The 15306-nt window shown below is 44.5% G+C and overlaps 1 long non-coding RNA gene across 1 annotated transcript in view; it reads right to left on the bottom strand.

The window, feature by feature from the left end:
• Positions 1–224: 224 nt before the first annotated feature.
• LOC132592860 (uncharacterized) overlaps positions 225–15306 on the bottom strand; it is a 53304-nt gene continuing 38222 nt past the window's right edge. The window contains exons 2-3 of the long non-coding RNA XR_009558395.1: positions 5231–5448; positions 225–430 (exon numbers count right to left, since the gene is read on the bottom strand). This is a non-coding gene — a long non-coding RNA (uncharacterized LOC132592860). The remainder of the gene's footprint in view (positions 431–5230; positions 5449–15306) is intronic.

The following is a 15306-nucleotide window of genomic DNA, read 5'->3' as shown; positions in this document are numbered from 1 at the left end:
TCTTCCTGCGTAATTCTGGAGTTGGAGGGATGGGTCTTCCCCCCTTGCTTGCCCCTTCCTGTCCCACCTGGGACCCTGGCTCCTCTACCTTGCCTGAGCCTCGGACACGACTTCCTGCTTCCCCACTGGAATCGGAACTCTCCCTGCTTTCCCCTTTGCTCGGGGACGGGCTTGAACTCAGGAGGGGAGGGACTTCGCGATATCCCCTGTCCCTCACAGTGCCAGTGATGAAGTCCAGGTAGATTAGCAGGCACCCACAAGAAAGAGACATATTTACGCAGAAGCCTGCTGGTTGATATCATGTCATAGCGTATCAGAAGGTTACAGTTGTGATTTAGCATTTCTGCATGATTTATTGCATGTTAATACATACATATTTGTGCATCTCCAACTTGCTTTCAGTCGGTGTGAACTTCCCTCATGGCTCTACCTTGGGAAGAGAGAAGAAGAAAGCATGGATTTTGTACAAAATGCTGGTACACATTGGACCTGAGGATTTCCCTGAAGTGACCCTGCTCTTCTAATGCCAAATTCTGTATCCTGTTCTATATATGAAGCCTTTAACTTTATGGAGCGAAAAGGGAGAAATTACTTGGTGCATGGTTGTTGCAGCCTAGGGCAGGAGCTGCCAATCTGGTGCTTGGGGTCCCACAGAGGTCTTCCTTGGCACCCACAAAGTCTTATCCCACTGCTGAAATTAGGCTTGAATGAAGGATTGCATCGCAGGCTGTGGTGTGTGCCTGACTGTTGTATGTGTGTGGTATCTCACACACACACACACACACACACACCACACACAAAATACACACACTACAACTAATCCACAATGTGGCAGCTAGACTGGTGACTGGGAGTGGCCACTGAGACCATACAACACCAGTCCTGAAAAACCTACATTGGATCCCAGTATGTTTCTGAGCACAATTCAAAGTGTTTGTGCTGACCTTTAAAGCCCTAAGTGGCCTCAGTCTTGTATACCTGAAGGAGCATCTCCACCCTCATCATTCAGCCTGGACACTGAGGTCCAGCTCCAAGGGCCTTCTGGTGGTTCACTCACTGCGAGAAGTGAGGTTACAGGGAACCAGGCAGAGGGCCTTCTTGGTAGTGGCACCTGCCCCGTGGAACGCCCTCCCATCAGATGTTAAGGAAATAAACAACTATCTGATTTTTTAAAGACACCTGAAGGCAGTTTTTAATGTTTGATGTTTTGTCATGTTTTTAATATTCTATTGGGAGCCACCCAGATGGGCAGGGTATAAATAAGAATTATTATTATTATTATTATTTTATTATTATTATTATTATTATTATTTGTGTGTGTGTGTGCGTGCGTGTGTGTGTGTGTGTGTGTGTGTAGTATGTATATACAGTGGTACTTCAGGTTAAGTACTTAATTGGTTCTGGAAGTCCATACTTAACCTGAAGCGAACTTTCCCATTGAAAGTAATGGAAAGTGGATTAATCCATTCCAGACGGGTCCGCGGAGTACTTAAATTGAAAGTACTCAACCTGAAGCATACTTAACCCGAGGTATGACTGTATATGTACATGTACATGTATATATAAATCTAGCCCCGTTTTGATTACTGCGGCTAGCTGGGAGTGACTCTCGAAAGATGCCTGAGAACCATTGGCAATATTAGTAATTATGGACCAGTGATTTTACGCCAATATAATGCAGCCACGTCTATTGAATTCCCATATATTTTTTCTGAAGACATAGACACAGCCTAGTAGGAATGCAAAATCTTATTCCAAAAGGTCCCTTTTGAGAAAAAGTATGTGTATAACCAGTTAGTATATTATTCTCTCCCCCCCCCCCCATTTTTGTATTCTGGGATCATCTCCAAATGTCATCCCGTAGGTGCCAAGCATTACAGCAGCGATAATTCTCCCTGCGGTTCTATCACTGTGGGATATGGGATTCAGGAGCATTTGGGATTGGGAATGTTACAGATTTTGGCTACCCACAGATTATTAGACGTACAGTGCAGTGTTAGCGGACAGAAGAAAATTTCTGGCATTCGAGCATTATGACCTTCATCTTGAAAGGACTGAGTGGGGGATATGATGGCACTATATGATGCAGAAAGGTGGTGGAAGGAGAAAAAGGCATATTTGTGGTGAAGAAGACAGGGGAAGCTATCAATAACATGATTATCCTCCTGTCATAGCCTAGTCTAGAATGTTGATCGTATAACAGAAAAGGTTTGCCCACCTCTGGTCTAGACATGTCACTGTGATACAATGATTGAAGCAGTGAACTAGGGGCCTGGGGAACCAGCTTTCAAATCCCCACTGGATGGCCTTGGGCCAATCACTATCTTTCAGCCTAACCTACTTCACAGGATTGGTGTGCGGTTAAAACAGAAGTGTGGAATTATGTATGCTGCCTTGAGGTCCATTTAGGAAAGATGGGTTATAAATGCCATAAATATGCAGACAAATAAATGGGGATATAAGTGTCCTTAGGGCAGTGTTTCTCAACCACTGTTCCGCGGCACACTAGTGTGCCGCGAGATGTTGCCTGGTGTGCCGTGGGAGAATTACTTTATATATAGTCAATATAGGCACAGAGTTAATTTTTTTAACATTTTCTAATGGTGGTGTGCCTCGTGATTTTTTTCATGAAACAAGTGTGCCTTTGCCCAAAAAAGGTTGAGAAACACTGCCTTAGGGTATAAGAGGTCCTGACTTCCGTGGGGTGTGAAACACAGAGCAGTCAAATACAACATTCCTAGAGTGGACATGTTTAGACATGAAGAGGGATGTTTGTCCAGCCAGTAGATAAACTTTCTGTTTCCTCCTGTGCTGGGACAAACTTCCGCTACATGTGATCAGAGGTGGGCGTGACTATACCTGTGCAGGTAACAAAAGCACAGGACTGGCCACCACATCTCTCTCTTCTCCATTTTGCTTTCATCGAAGAAGCATCAGCCTGAGGAACTATCTCCTTATGGGATAGATTCCAAGTGAAACCAAAAGTGTATTTTGTAACATAAGTCTGCCTTCAGGGATCCTTTTGTGAACTGAATGAAACTGTGGGTAAACTATTTTATACTTTTATACAAGGCTGTGTTGTGTCTGTCTTTTTAGGATGGAATAAAAGGAGAATTACTGTACTAGGAAACTTATTTTAGAAGCTTAAACAAGCCTGGCCAAAATGTTATCCACTGTGTAAGTTTAAAGGGGGGGGGGTGTTACTGTGCTAAATTGTAGAACTTGTTAACGTAAGTTGGGAAGGATATAATTAAACAATGTATCCTCTCCTGCCTCCTTGAATATTCCCACAACTTCAAATTCAGCTAGGGGGATAGAGTGGCTGTATTTTTGTAGTCGGGGCCCAGAGCTGTGCGGCAGGGCACATACGTTACATAGAAATTATGCCAAGCTTCAATCCCTTGGCAAGGAGCAGGAGGTAAGAATGACCTCTACTCTACCTGGGTCTCTGAGGAGACTCTTGGATGATAACAATACAGGGCTATATGGACCTGTTGCTCCATTTAGCAGATTCTTATGTCCAGTCTGAACTGAGGACTCCTGTTTGATATGTGACTGAGATAACTATCTTATAACCTACATGAATGTAAGTATCCTGGCTCTCCCTACCATCCCAAGAATCCTGTGATCTGTAGTTTGGCAACTCCCTGCTCTTACATAACTCTAGGTAGAGGTAATGGATATTAAACCAGTCTGGACTGTAGTGTGGTCTCACCACCCAAACCAATCCCAGGTCAAAGTCAAACACTCTGCCTGTTAATAAATGCTGGCTCTGAATCAGCTCCCTGTCACATCTGGGAAAAACGTGGTCCTTTCACAGCTGCTGACAGATGGTTTTGTCCAAAAGAGTTAAACCATAGCAAAGAAGAAGAAGAAACTTCTTCAGCCAGTTAGCTGGGCCCAAGAGTAGAGTTAAACAGGCCCAACTCCGAGAACACACAAGATATATAAAGGAATCGCCAGCAGGGAAGGAATGTGTGCACATTCTCTGCCAAAACCAATCCCACCATGGGAAGGAGAACAAACCGATGGCTTCTTTTGCAAAGGCAGATTCTAGAACCTTCTAGACCACAGTGGTCTCTTCAGGCATGGACTTGTGTCAACCCAGCTATGCTGACAGAATGAAAGAGCTCAGTTCCCCTGCTGAAGGGGAGCATGGGGGATGGTGTTGTCATCATACAAACATTTTTCCAGGGGTGTTCTCCACATAGATTCATTTATGGTCTGAGTCACTGGAATTGCTTCACATGGATCTCCATTGCCTCATCCAGTGACCCAGTTTAAACATGGACTATATGCACACGGTACACTTAAAATACAGTCAAAGCATGTGGATTTCCCCCCAAAGAACCCTGGGAACTGTAGTTTACCCCTAACACCACTATAGTTCCCAGCACCCTTAACAAACCACAGCTCCCAGGGTTCATTGGTGGGAGCTATATGCTTTAACTGACTGTGTTTTAAATATATGGTGTGTACATAGCTTAAATGCTGTTATACAAAAAGCAGTTATCTGTATTGTCATCTTATGTAGCCACACCAGGGCCATTGCTAGAAATGCTTAAAAGGCTTGGGGCACAGGCCCATGATACAAATTTGCATAATATTTGCATATGTTGATTTATATGTACAGATGCAAATTTCATCCAATTTTCAGAGTGGACAGGGGAACTAAAAAAGTTCCTGATCTTGCTGTTGGGGCTTCCTTGGAACTATGAGGTGCCAGCAGAATTTTCTGGGCCCAATACAATGGATGTGAGTTGGCCCTTCCACAATTTAAGATGGGGTGGTAATCTCACCAGCGCTGAAGTTTGCAGAGTACCCAGAGACCCTGTAAGCAAAGTTTTAAAAGAGTTTTTAAAAGGAGGGATGAGGGATTGTGTTTTCACGTCCTGGTGTGTCACATAGTCCCCCCGAGGCTCCCCTTAACAATGCCCCTGACCCACACCATGGGTAAAAGGCACTTCCCACTCGAAGTAGCCCATGTTACGCAGCATTATTTGCACTTCAAAGATCCATGGCCCAGAAGAATGCACTGACTGCGCACTAATCCTTCACATGTATATGATACTGCTGCTGCTGCACTGATAAGTGATGTCACAGCAAGGCAGCATCAATCATGTCTGAATCAGGACGTAAGATATATTGACATTCCAAATTGCATGGCCCATTTCATTTCAGGTGACTTGCACAAGCATCAAGGTGGGTATTTTGAAATCAATGCAGTTACCTTGGCCGACACATTAGATGCACAATGAAAGAATGCAGCTTTGCTGAAAGAAATGGAGTCCAACACATTCCTCATTACTAAGAGGGCTTTAAAATATCCAAGGAATTGACTTTCCTCTGCTGAGACACTGGGAGTAGCAGATAAAAAGAACATGACGGAAGGATGCTTGAAGATTAAGGATGTGCTGTTCAGGAACGCCGATTTCTTCTCCAGCAGCTCTAAAATAAAATAATAATAATAAAATGAATTTGAGATGAATTTGTTATTGGTGAATGCAATTCAGAGATCTTGATACATTTACAAGCTAATTCACCTATCATGTTAAATTAGCTTGTAAACTGGTGCTCTGCCCTGATGTGAATGCTTGAAACCCATTGGTTATTACAGGTAGATGAAAATACTTGGTCCGATCAGATTGCCTTTAAAAAAAAAAGAGTAATGTTCTTTAATGGATCTTCTGTTTTTCTGTCATCTGATTTGTGGATTTTTAATGGTGCAAGTACAGTGTAATGGTTAGAGCAGGGATGAAGGAACCGTGACTCTCCAGTTGTTATCATAGTACAAGCTCCAATCATCCCTGCCCCTGCTCTCATTCAATTCCCAGACATCTGAAGCGACTTCTGCTGAAGATTGTACCTTTGGTCTGTTGCTTTTGCACACAAGAAGCAGATACCGTTCCCTGGTGGACATACCAATGCCAGCAAAAGGAGCACTGTGGATGACATGGCCTGTCACTCATAGAAGCCATATCATGGGGCAGCGGAAGATCAGAGGAGGCTGATACCAGATGATGTGCTATATAAGTGCATTGGTTACTCAAAATAACTCCAATATAGGCTTCCCCTAGAAGGTGCTATCAGCACTTCCAGGTGTTTTTCTCAGTCCCCATCCCAATTTACAGGCGCCATGTTTGGTACAGGATTTACCATCCGGAGAATCATTTGCCTGGTCTACACGAGCAGAAGACAAGATGTTGAAAGAGTTTGCAGACATTCCTGGACATTTCTACATATAGATTTCTCTAGTAGAGGCTAATTTTCTGGTGTGTGTGTGTGTGTGTGATTTTTCAAAAAATGAGACTCTACTCCCACCCCACCACGACATGATGTGATAAAAGACTTAAGCTGTCACAATTTGTCCTCCTACACGCTGTTTACATAGACCAGGTATAATGAGCCTGAGTTTGTTTGACAAGGCTACTGCCATTTTTCTTGTGATGGGCACTCTGAAACCCTGGAGAGCTATGCCCAACATTTTTAGACAATGCTGTGTTTGAAGGACCAGTGACATGACTCTGTGTAAAGCCGCACCCTGTCATTCTAAATCTCAGAAGTTAGGGTACGGGAAAGGCTCCCTCTGCCATGTAAAATCATTTCTGCAAACCAAGATAACACACACACACACTTGCTTTTTTTTGCAGAATGTATACAGGTTACAGAATTCATCATGGCCTGGGGATCTTTTGTAAGCACAAAGTTTCCATTGGTCTGGTTATAGCTGAAATGGGAGGAATATACAAAGTCAGGGTTTTGGTCCATCTAGCTGAGCATTGACAACTCTTGGCTGACAGAGGCTCTCCAGAGTTTCAAACAGAAGGCTTCCCCAACTTCAACCAGAGATAAGGAGAGCCTGTTCAATTGTGATGCCTGTGGGAAACCCTGAGGACCTGAGAACAGGAGCACTTTCTCCTCCTGTGGCTTCCAACAACTGGTATTCAAAAGCATTACTGCCTCTGATCATAGAGGCAGAGCATAGCTGTCATGACTAGTAGCCATTGACAAGCTTTTCCTTCATGAATTCGTCCAATCCCTTTTAAAGCCATCAGTTTAACCATGTGCTGTGTGAAGATGCCAGGGATAGGATATTGGACCTTCTACCTGTGCAGAAAGTGCTAGGACCTGTTCCCTGAATGCCTGTGTTATGTGGACCAGCCCTTTGTCAATACAAGCTACAGCACAAGGGCACAAGTGTCTCCATAACTGACCCTAACTGCAGTGTGTGGTTCAAGAGCACAGCAGGAACCTTGTGGTAGCTGAGACTTGCTGCTGCTAGAGATGCAGCACCAATGAAGGAGCCTCAGGGGTTTCTTGCTTTTCTTTTTTTGCAAAAGTAACCTCTCTCTACTTGGTCTTTTGTAGAATATCCCCTGTCTCACAAACAAACGAGCACATTACATTGTTGATGTCAACACTGATTGGTGAAGACACCAATAAGAAGGGTGCTGCTAAGGAAAGAGAAGTATTAACTGACACAGACTCTGAATCGATGGCCTCTCTCTTCCTGCTGGAGGGATTTCACCTCATTTAAAAGCAGCAGGCTTTGATGAAATAATGTTGATGAAATAATGTATTCCTTCTCACCTCTTCGTCAGCTGTGCACCCAAACGAGAAGCTATCAGCTGTGCGATCTTTTCGAAGCAGCTCTTAAGTCAAATCACATTCAACTGGCAAAACCTTTCGCTCACAAAGATCCTTCAGACAGACGGCTGATGTCTTCTGACCTCCCCAAGTCAATGTAGAAGCCACTGGGCACATGGTACATCCTTGAAGAGCTACCAAGGGATGGAAGTCTCAGGCATCTTGGCTATCATGTGAGAGTTGCATGTGGGCGAGGAGGGCACCGTAACTTATGAATATATTTATTTAGCAAGTTTTCCATACTGCCTGACAGCATTTCAGACTCAACTGCCTGTGAGTCACTGAGGACTGAACGTTGAACAATTGATGACTGAGACATGTGCATGTGTGAATCAGTCAGTGGGTTTTTAAAATACAGTAAAGTTGTTGCTGTAAGCCGCGGTAATTTGGCTTAGGAAGAGTAAGTCTCAGGGGAAGCCCCACAATAGCATATTGAAGTAGTCATATCAGGAAGATTCCCAATGCATGAGTTACAGTGACCAAGCTATCCATGTCCTGGAAAGGTCAGAGGCAGAGTATCAGCCTATGTTGATCATGTTCTTCACCATAGAGGCTTCTTAAACCTCCAGTGAAGAGATGGTTCTAGGTAGAAACTTCCCAAAATCATATATCTGATATGCCTGGAAGAGCACAATGATTTTGAGCATTTTCAGTCTGGATTCCAGTCCTGTCTAGGGACAGAACTGGCCTTGGTCACTCCTTTTTCTTGTTGTTCTTGCTTAATCTCTCAGTAGCTTTCAGTAGGAGGACCACCATAACCTCCTAGGACTGTTGCCGTGAGGGCACTGTTTTACAGTGGTCCTATTCCTCCTTGTAGGGCTGTATCCAGTAATGGCTGTGAAGCATTATGTGTCTGGTTTCCAGATCCAGGAGCTGAGGAGTTTATCAGTTCTGGAAAGAGCTGCACAGATGAGGACCAAGGCCAGTTCTGCCCTGTCAGGGGATTGTTGCGGCCACTCTCGAGTAAAGACACTCCAGTCCGCTCTGTCTTTCAGAGTTTTATTGTGCATATTATTTACAGTGCAGAGATATCAGAAAACATGACTGCCTGGTCCGATTCAGAACCCGGCAATGGCTTCCTTCGCGTCTTGGACCAGCATAAAAGCCTGGGCACCCCAAAGTGCCTCCCCCTAGCCCTGCGTGTGGGCGCGCGCCTCAATTCAGGCACCGGAGGGGGCTGCGTTCCTTCTCCCGTCCTTTGGCTGGAGCTTTGAGGAGGCTCCGGTACTTCGCTGCACTGTCCTTCCTCCTCTGGCCAGCTGGGTCAGTGTCTAGGCTCTGACAGGTCTGAGAGCCCCCTCTCCACCCTGCTCCATTCCTCATTCCCTCCTCCTGACAGCTAGTGCTGTCACTGGGCGAAGTGCTGGTCAGGGTGACTGGGGGAGGGTCCCTGTAAGGAGTCCCCCTGACATGTCCCTAGACAGGACCTGAATCCAGACTTAAAATGCTCAGTCATTGTGCTCCTCCAGGCATGTCTGCAACTGAACCGTCATTGCTCTCTTTAACACCTTACCCAGAAAATGGAAATGTTTGTGTTCAGGTGCTAGCTGTCAAATAACTCAGGGTCTAGGAAGGCATATTTTAGGATTGTCTGCATTTATTGCCTCCTTCAATGTGGCAGCACTGCTCCCTCATGCAGACATGTGTTGGCCGCTCCCTGGACCCACCCAGCCAACCCCATCAGCTAGCTTAAAGAAGCCGTGATGGGCAAAAGACAAGAGAGCATGTCATGAGTTCAGCTGCTGTAAGCACCTCATCCACATCCTCAGACCTCATCAACTCGAACTCATCCCTCAAAATCAGGTTAGATGTTACACAAGACATCTCACCTGACTCCCTAATAACAGCAGCATTCAAGTCAGCATGGAGAAAAGCAATTCTGACCGCAAATAAGGTGTCCACTTACACCAAAAAAGTAGGCATATACTGTATATGCATACACTCTGCATAATTTATATGTATGGATGCAAATTTAGAAGCAAGTAATTTAAATAGAAATGCAGTATATCTCATCATAGTGGAGAAAACTGGGATTACTGGGATCAGGTGACCCATGCCTGCTCAATCCGATGTCCAGCTTCTAATTGTTAATGGTCAACTTCAAACTCTCCTGCTCGCCCCTCTTGCGATTTTTATTACCGTACTATCTTAAACCGGACTTGAACCACACCTTTCTTCAAATAGAGAGCTGTATTCTGACAATCCCTTGAAAGAGAGAACTGTTCTTTGTAAAATAAGAAACATGGCCTCCTTATCCTCAAAATGCCTGGCAAATTATTTGCAGCAAAGCTCTAATAATAGTTTCATCACTCCATTGTTTTATCTGCCTAGATATATGCTATCAGAGAAGATCATGTGTAGCAGGCATTGCTGTGTTGTAGATGACCTGGATGCACATGCAGTACCTGTGCACAAGCTGTTTTGTGTGGACTCAAACCCTACCCATGTGTAGCTTCTGCCTCTAAAGTGTGTGTGACACAACCTCTGCCCCTAGACCAGGCATCCCCAAACTTCGGCCCTCCAGATGTTTTGGACTACAATTCCCATCTTCCCCGACCACTGGTCCTGTTAGCTAGGGATCATGGGAGTTGTAGGCCAAAACATCTGGGGGGCTGCAGTTTGGGGATGCCTGCCCTAGACCCTACCCAGGTACCAAGATTTTCATTCCAAGAGTTGGCAAGTTTTCCACATCACCAGATGAACCTTTCATTCTTTGCTTAACATCAGAGAGAGGAACCTGATGTTTTTGGACTCCTACTTCCCATCAGTCCCGGCTGGCATGACCAATGGTCAAGGCTGATGGGAGTTGTAGTTTAGCAACAGTTGGAGGGTCACAAGAAGTGCTGGCCCAATTCATTTTGCTGCCTGAAGCAAAGGACAAAATGGTGCCCGCCTTCCATGTGCAGAAGGTGGTTGGATTGAGAGTTGACTCAAACTTCAAAGCTGTCAACAGAATAGCAGCATCCCCCCAGCACACCTGAGGGCTGCGATTGAGTTTAGGAGTGCGCAGGACACTCCTGCTTCTGCCCTCCAACATAAGGGAACAGCCAAGGAGGTGGTGCTGCAGCCGATCCTCAACTTCTACCACCTGAGGCAGTTGTCTCCCTTTGCCCAATAGTTGCACCAACCCTAGTCAAAGGTTCGCCTGCCCTGCTCAACAATATGCAACAGGAACGGCCAAATGTCCAGCATGAAGATGTCAGAGTACCAGATACATTCTCCTACATGAAGCCACTGTAAATGTCTACAAATGTGAGGTTGCTATCAGTCCCTCATGCCATCATTTCTTCACTGTGTGCTCTCTTTCAAAGTGGTAACCAAAACTATTGTACCCGATCAGTGGTAGGTAATCACTGCTAAATTATAGTCTGTTAATAGAGATTCTTCACATTACAAGAATGCGTAACAAGTACTTAAAAGAATAATTTAATCTTAGAAATGATTAATGATAAGATATTTTCCTCTCTTGTCAAAACAAATGACTTGCTGAAAGTGAGACGGTGGTTCATCAACTTTTTTTGCAGGGTAGTCTCAGATTTAGCCTACACATTTGGTTCTACACAATCACTCACTCAAATCTGCTTTCAAGAGGGAGGAGGGTTTTCTCAGTATAATCTCACCCGGAGGGGGTCAGTGGAAATAAGCAGGTTTTTCAGGCGCCTAAAAATATGTTTTAAAAGGCAACAACAGTATACAATACAAAAGAGTGAGAAGCGTCTAATTCGTTTTCGTCTTCGAAACTATAGATATATAATTTAAACGGAAGGAATCAATATTAATTTAGAAAATAATGAATATGCTCTCTTTCTAGCCTGTTCCACCCCCTCCTCCTCCTCCGCTTTTTTTTCTGGCTGTGTGTCTGTTGCCATGGCAATGGGGTTTGCTCACTAAGGGGAACAGCGCTGGGGTTAATTCTGCCAGTACTCGCCACTTGTCTTTGCTTACCCTGGTTTGCTTCTCTTGTGTTTTGGCTGCGTCCACCAGGGTCAGTGGTGGTTGGGTAATTTAAGACTATGGGCCTAGCATTCTCAAAGAGAGCAGTACCTCTTTAGATGGCATTGTGCATTCTGCATGACATTCTCCAGACAAATGCATCTCTGGAGATGATCAGAAAGCTTTCTGCACGCAGTGGTGGCTGGCAGCGCCCATTGGGAATGGTGATAACAGCGGTGGACTTTGGGCGCTCAAATTTCAGCAGTGCTCTGGGTGATGCTCCAATTCAGCACCACCCCCACTGCTCACACTCCATTCTACAGCATTGAATGAATGATTGGTTGGTGTCATATACCGCACTATACCCGCCTGGACTGGATGTAAGAAGACAGACAGGTGGAACTGACTGAGGACAGGTGGAAGTTAAGAACATAAGAAAACCCCCATCTAGTCCAGCAGCCAGTTCTCACTGGCTAATAACTAGGTGCCTATGGGAAGCCAGCGAGCAGAACATTAGCCCAAGAGCCCTCTCTCCTCCTCTGGTTTCCAGCAACTGGTATTCAGACACATTGCTGTGGACGTAGAGCACAGCCATCAGAGTTAGTAGCCATTGAGTAGGGCAGTGTCCCTTTCATACTAATGAATGATCCTCCAGTACCCCTCAGATAAATTCAGAACATAAACTAGGCCTAGAAAGCCTACCTTAGAACATCATAGCTCTGGACGATCAGTGATGATGACCTTGAAGCTCAGCAATGTGTTGGGTACAGCCAGTGCTTTTTGCTTTTTGCTAGGGGGGTGCAGGGGTATTCATCCCCCCTAAACATTTTGTGAATCTTTGTACTTTTGTCCATTTGCTGTATTTATTTTTCCCAATTTGAACTATAATATGGTGGTTTTTCTTGAGACAAAGTGAGAGTACCCCTAAACATTTTTTTAAAAGGAAAAAAGCACTGGGTACAACATCAGGCCAGCCTGGAGGGCCAAGGGGGTCTGTGTGGTGCCATTGTCCATGCTGCTACCATCTCCGTTTCCAGGAAGCCTCTTAATTTAGGATGGGCTTAGAGGGTTTGCATCTAGTGTTGGACCAAAGAGACAGATTGGGGACACTGCTGGACAGGCACAGGGTTGGGCATATCTATATATGTGCTTCTGCGTGCACCTTTTTAAAACAAAAATACAGTACAATTGTACAATAGAAGGATTAAAATATCACATCCAAATTCCATGGCTATTCCTCTCACAATCCTTGCACATTGCCTCTGTTGCTGAAATTCTGTATCAAGGTACAGTATTGCCAGCTGTACTCTATTCAACAATAATGCCTATCTGTTTGAGTCTTCATAGGGCATTTGCATGGCTGGTGAAAGCAATTATCCACCTCTCTTTTGTAGTTTAGGGGATTCTGTTTACTTCCAAACAGATATCTGCAGTTTTCTTCTTGGTCACACTGGCTGGTAACTGAGAGAGGGTCAAGAGGAGTTGGTCTGCCACTGAGAAGTAAGTTGTATACTGTAGATATTGAGGTTCCCCCGCAATCCTTCCAGAGAAAACATTTCAGATTTCACTTGGAGAGTACGGAAACTTGCATAGATTCATTGAAGCCCAAAGGCCTACTATGGAAACATTTGAGACTGCAAAAGCAAAGTATTCTTGGAGAAATTATTGTGGTTGTTTCTTGTTGGTTTTAAATGGGGCATATATGCTACCCTTTTTCTCCTTCTCCTTCTTCTTCTTCTTCTTTTTAAATGAAAGGGTTTATATCTTTGAAAATCATACTATAAACGCAAACTCCTTAAATCTGTGCGCCAGCCAGATCTATAGCATGCCTGTGGCAGAAACACACTTCTAAATCTTCAGCTTGCTATGGGAGAGGACGACCTCTATCATGTGACTTTGCTGAACATGCAGATCTCCCCAAGCTAGATAACTTCTACATTCCATTCTGGAACTACAGTCTTGTTGTTTTATGAATGGACACAACACACGTTTGATGGCTGTCCTCCAGAAGCAAATGGGTGCTATGAGTGAAAATAAGGTTGGGGCCCTAAGCACACTTGCTAGGGAGGAAGCCCTATTGAACAAAGTGGGAATTACTTCTGAGTAAACATGCACAATTGTGCTGTAACTCAGTGCCCTGGTTATACCTCAGTCCTATCAGCAAATCAAGAGATGCATCCAGAGAAGGATAGAATCACTAACAATCCAGGAAGCATCTTAGGCCTAGAACACATATGGCAACATTATTTTGAAATAATGAAATTAAATACTAATTTCTGACCATCTTGGGCTGCCGCAATTTTAGCTCCCAGAGTTTCCCCTTCCTTTTGCCTTTGTCGACTGCATATGAAAGGGGGCGTTTAGTCTCCTTCAAACGTACAGCCACAGAATTGTGTGATCTCCTCTTCCCTTGGAAATACAAAAGGGTGGGCATCTTGACATGACATTTAAAAAACCTGTCCGTGGCTCTTAGCATGTTACGTTCCCTCTCCCAAGTCAAGCTTGTCACAGAGAATGTAGAACAGCAGCTAAATGATAATGATTATTTTGAAGTGTCAGATTCTGATCTTTCCCACACTGTGCCCCATGTAGGATAAGATTTTCCTAATGCATAAACAATAACTATGATTATGACTTTTGACAATGAAGGTGTTGGGGAAATGCTATTCTTGTGTAAAACCTGCCGTTTTGGGGAGGGAGGGAGAGAGTAACACCCAGGACTATATGTCTTGCGTTCCCTCCCCGAAATAGAAGTCTGTGGTATCTCTAGCATCAAATGAAAAGACTTATGGTATATTTTAACAGTCCAACACTGCATTATGATTATGATGACGACTAGCAAACTTAGATCCCACCGGGGGGGGGGAGTTGCACATAGTGGTCTCCCCCAGCAGCATGCTGCCCCCCTTGCCAGATTCTAGTTGGTAGGGTGGGCTACACCACCAAGTGGAGCTTCAATGGAGGCTCACTTTGCATGTGTATATGTAGACCCTCCAAGTGCCCCTATTTTCCAGGGACAACCCCGGATTTACAGAACATCTCAAATTTGATTACAGATTGTCCCACTTTTCCTTTGGACATCCCTATTTTCATCAGAGAAATGTTGGAGGGTATGGAGTTATCCAAGGAGATAAGTGACTATACAACCTTTGGAAGACATCTGAAGGCAGCCCTTTATAGGGAAGTTTTAAAATATCTAATGTTTTGTTATGTTTTTATATGTATTGGAAGCTGCCCAGAATGGCTGGGGCAACCCAGCCTTCTGGTGGTTCCCTCACTGCAAGAAGTGAAGTTACAGAGAAGAAGGCAGAGGGCCTTCTCGGCAGTGGCACCCTCCCAGTGGAACACCCTCCTATCAGATGTCAAGGAGATAAAGAGCTGCACAACTTTTAGAAGGCATCTGAAGGTAGATCTGTATCAGGAAGGTTTTAAAGTTTGATGTTCTATTATGTTTTTATGACATAAAAAGAGTGACTGGGGCAACCCAGCCAGGTGGGTGGGGTGTAAATACTGAAATTATTATTATTATAACCCAATCAGATGGGCGGGGAATAGTAGTAGTAGTAGTGGAATAAAGGTAAAGGTAAAGGTACCCCTGACCATTAGGTCCAGTCGCGGACGACTCTGGGGTTGTGCGCTCATCTCGCTCTATAGGCGAAGGGAGCCGGCGTTTGTCCGCAGACAGCTTCCAGGTCATGTGGCCAGCATGACTAAGCCTCTTCTGGC

The sequence above is a fragment of the Zootoca vivipara genome, chromosome 12, assembly GCF_963506605.1.
Source record: "Zootoca vivipara chromosome 12, rZooViv1.1, whole genome shotgun sequence".
Classification (NCBI taxonomy): domain Eukaryota; kingdom Metazoa; phylum Chordata; class Lepidosauria; order Squamata; family Lacertidae; genus Zootoca; species Zootoca vivipara.
This window is presented reverse-complemented; position numbering and strand designations above follow the sequence as displayed.